General features: G+C 43.8%; 1 protein-coding gene across 1 annotated transcript in view; it reads right to left on the bottom strand.

Annotated features, from left to right (window-relative positions):
- The window catches only part of APBB1IP (amyloid beta (A4) precursor protein-binding, family B, member 1 interacting protein), a 125,079-nt gene extending 121,508 nt beyond the window's left edge, over nucleotides 1-3,571 (bottom strand). The window contains exon 1 of the mRNA XM_005856975.2: nucleotides 3,319-3,571. The gene's annotated coding sequence lies outside the window, so the exon portion shown is untranslated. The remainder of the gene's footprint in view (nucleotides 1-3,318) is intronic.
- Nucleotides 3,572-4,453: the final 882 nt, after the last annotated feature.

Genomic DNA, 4,453 nt, shown 5'->3' on the forward strand with positions numbered 1-4,453 from the left:
GCTGCCTCCTGCACACCCCCTACTGGGGATGTGCCCGTAACCAAGATACATGCCCTTGACCGGAATCGAACCTGGGACCTTTCAGTCCGAAGGCCGATGCTCTATCCCCTGAACCAAACCGGTTAGGGCTCTGTGTAATCTTCTTAACCTCTCTGTGCTTTCATTTCTTCAATAGTATAAGCCCAGGATGTGGGGACTAATGAAATGATACATTTAAATTAGTTAGCACAAATCTGGTACAGAATATAAGCTATAATTATTATTTACTATTACCATTTGATTGAGTTGATAAAAAAGAAAGAAAACAGCTCTTATGAGTCTTAATGGTTCAAGTGCATACTCAATGTTCATGAAATGTTGGGAAACTGGGTCATGAATTCAAGCTTCAGAAGACACACTGAGAAAGAGTGGAGCTTTGGAGTGGTGTGACACTTCTGCCTGCTTATGTCTCAGGATTGGTGCCCACAACGCCAGCTGCCCTTGTGACATTTTGATGGGACAACCCAGAGGTGGAACTGACACAGTTTCTGTACTTTTAGCAAACACTTTTGGAGTCCTAACTCTGGTGCCAGGAATGTGGCTAGGCAATAAGGAAGCAGTGGTGGCAGGTCACATCCTCTAGTCCTAGAAGCTGTCCTCAGGCCCTGACTTGTCACATCTCATGTACAGTCTAGCTCAGGTTTGGGCAAACTTTTTGACTCGAGGGCCACAATGGGTTCTTAAACTGGACCGGAGAGCCGGAACAAAAGCATGGATGGAGTGTTTGTGTGAACTAATATAAATTCAAAGTAAATATCATTACATAAAAGGGTACGGTCTTTTTTTTTTTTTTAGTTTTATTCATTTCAAACGGGCCGGATCCGGCCCGCGGGCCGTAATTTGCCCACGGCTGGTCTAGCTCCTTAAACTGTTTATAGGTCATTAAATGCCATACCTTAGTGCTGCTATCCTCTCTTCTCAAAAGAAATCTAAGTGTTACTTTTCCAAATATATAGCAGTTTCCTCTAAAAGTCATGCACCTCATAATAATTACAACTCTAGTACATATAAATATTATTATACAACCAGTGTACCAATGCCTTATATCCTGGCGTTTATTATGTACTCAAATGTATAATAAATACTTAAACTTTAAATTACTTGCCAGTTAGGATGACAGGACTAATATAAAATATGTATATATTTTCCACACTAAAATATTAATTATGTTAATAAGGATTGTTGTATTTTGAAGTTAGAATTACTAAGATCATTCTATTGCCTATAAATCAACACATGAGGTTCTATAAAATTGATTTTGGTGCGATAGACTGTAAAATGCAAACTTAATTTATTATACCATTTGTGGAATCACTAAATGTGTTAGGTATAAAAATAATTAAATAAGGTTGAGGAGTATTAGAAGTAAATGAAAATAATAATGCTTTTTGAAAGGATGGTTAAAAAATTCAAAGTGGCATATTAAACAGTCATTTATAACAATGAATTTTATAAAAAGCTTACTGGAAGAATAATATGAAGATATCTAGAAAACTTTATTTATAAGTGAAAAAAGGCAAAAAAAAAGGTGGGCAATTAGTATACATTCTTAGGATATAAAAATACAAAAAATGTAATGGATACTAACATCATTTAGTAAGTACTGTGTTTAAGATTTAAAGCAACTAAATCATAGTCATCCATATTACAAAATTATATTTCTGGAGAAATAACAATTGAAGAATTTTGAAATCTAATATTGACCTACCCAAACTTGGGCACATCAACTCAGTTTTTCAACAGAACAGGATTTTGCCATCAATAGGCCAGAAATGGACTGTATTTAGAGAAACAAAAGGCCTCTAAAGTATTGATATTTCAGAATCTAACAAAATCTGTTGTCATTATTATTTTCTCCATTCTTTTTGGTTAGTGATCAGCAATTCTAACTTTATCAACATTCCAGACAGGACAAATTCAAAGAATTAGAGCAATTTCCTAATTGCTATTTTAATGACAGACATAATGTAGTGCAATAATCTAATTTACTGGTAAATTATCTCAGGTCCAGCGAGGTTAAAGCAACTTATTCAAGGTCATCCTTGTTCTAGTTAAAGGCAGAGATGAACCCAAGTCTCCCAAATACCCAGAAAAGACGCAAATATTAATAATATTATAAAAATTACTACGTACTGATGGTCTGAAGATGACATTAAATTTCTTCGACCTTTCACCACATGTTAAGCAGGCAGGAAATACCATTTGGAAAACATGACAGCTTTCTTAGTGGAACCTTGGTTAATTTTGCCAGCCAGCATTACTGCTAGGACTGCCCATGTGCCATTCCTCACAGTATTTCAGTGAGGCCAGAGAAAAATTGCCACTGGGGGCTTATGCAAGGGGACAAAGGCTCTCTGAAATTTCCATTCAAAAGCCTAGAATTTAAAGTTAGAAGCAGCCTTGTACCCTTGCCTTGTTTAAGCCACATTATGCCACCAGAAACAATACCCTGGGGAGTGATAAACTCATGTGCCCTTTCCTTCTCTGTTACTTACTGGCCTGTTACTCCATTTCTCTTTCTCTAACGGTCACATTAAATGCTCTTTTTGAACCACTTTGCTGTGAATGTCTAGGAAACAGCACAGTTAGCCTTCCACATGGTATGAATAATAAGAAACCCCTCCCCAGAGGAAAATGAGAGGTACACTGAGCCAAGTTTTCAGTGGGGCCCCTGCCCTCCAGGACATAAGGCATTTTACCAATTACCTTCATGCTATAAAACCACACTCTGGACATTAATTTCCAAGCCAAATTACAAACCTCCGCCTGGTGTCCATATTTTCCCTCTATCTTACTTTAAGACGAAAAAGGACAATAATTCGGAAGAAAGGTTATTTTTAAAAAGAAGAGAGAGTTGTCTGAAGGTTTTCAAGGAAGGAACCTCAGATTCTACAGGACGTGCATTTAATCTACGGCGCCCAGAAATGCCCCAGGAATCCCTTCCATTTGGCCGGGCTCCTGGACCTGGGCGACAGACAGCGGTTCATATCGGTTCCTCATGGGAACTTGTAGCAATTTTCTGGGCAGGAAATCAGTCAAATCTGATGAAACCGGGCGCGGGGAAAGGCCAGCCTCAGCCCCAAACTCCCATGGAGCTGGGTCAAGTGCGGACATCAGTGGTGGGACCCTGGGGAGCGGGCCCAAGAGGGGGTGGGGGCGCGCGCCTCTCCGGAATGCTGGGTCGTGCCTGGGACCCAGGGGCCTGACGCTCGGTGAGGGGACAGCCCCAGGGACCAGGCTGCAGCTCCCAGCGCTCCCAGGCCGGCTGGCACCGCTTACCTTGAAGGCTGTACGGGGACCTGGCGGGGGTGCGGGCAGGGCAGGGGTCGGCCTCGGGACACCGGAGGGGAATGCGAAGAACTGCACTGGGCTGCACCGGGCTCAGGTCCGCTGCCTCAGGGAGGAAGTGGTGTCAGCCCTGCCCTTCCCCCGCGGCGCGCAGACGTGGGGCGCTTGCCGCTGCTTTGCATGAGGTGCAAGGGGGGCGCACGGATGGAGCACGACTGTGAAAAGTCGGGGCTGATCTGTCCTCCTCACTGCATGTGTACCTCATTTCCTCTTACTTGCCCCCTCTACACGGCAGCCTTGATAACCCTGAGGAAAAGAGGTGTTGTTTTGTTTGTTGTTTTAAAATTCTGGTAAAGTTGTGCCTTCCTGTCGCATCCCTCCCTTACTTGCGCCAAGCGCCCCCTTTTCTAAGGAGTGCCCCCTGGCGAACTGACCCTTCTTTGTCGCCTCAGTATATTAGTGGAAACTGGCAAAGGGATTTGGGGCCAGAAGACAGTTGGACAGAAGCCCAAGAACCCGATTTCTTTCAAAACTGTCTTTCTAAGTGTTTACTTCAGTGCTCTCTGTGCTTCCTCTTTCGGGCCAGTTGTGCAAAGGCCTCTTCCTGGCTGTGCGCATTCCGCCCCCAGGGCACGCAGCTCTCTCCGCAGCGCAGAGGGACCCGCGCATTCCACTAGGCAGGCTGCTCCCTGAGTTCCGCTGACTTTGTGGGAACCCAGAGTGGGTGGAGGGATTGCAGTCGGGGTGGGGACAGGCGCACTAGGCAAAGGCCATTACTTTAGGATCAGATTGACAACCTTCTCACCCCCAAAGCTTAACCATACTCAGATGACAGGTGAGGCTGTAGCCTCTCACACATTGCTGATGAAATCCAAAATGGTAATGGCGTGAGCCCTGGGGGTGGTGTGGGGGTGGTGCTAGGCAATAGCTATTTAATTTACATATGGAATTACCCTTTGACCCAGAGATCACACTTCTAAGAATGTATTATAAAGAATCAGTGATGAAGAGAAGTATGCATATGCACAGGACTTCCTATTATTAACAGCCAAGGACTGACTGGGATAACCCCAGTGGCCCTGGGGAGGGGAGTCTCCTGAGAGAATGTGGGGAGATTTGAAAATAC

Source organism: Myotis brandtii, unplaced genomic scaffold (genome assembly GCF_000412655.1).
Source record: "Myotis brandtii unplaced genomic scaffold, ASM41265v1 scaffold1058, whole genome shotgun sequence".
In the NCBI taxonomy this organism is placed as follows: Eukaryota; Metazoa; Chordata; class Mammalia; order Chiroptera; family Vespertilionidae; genus Myotis; species Myotis brandtii.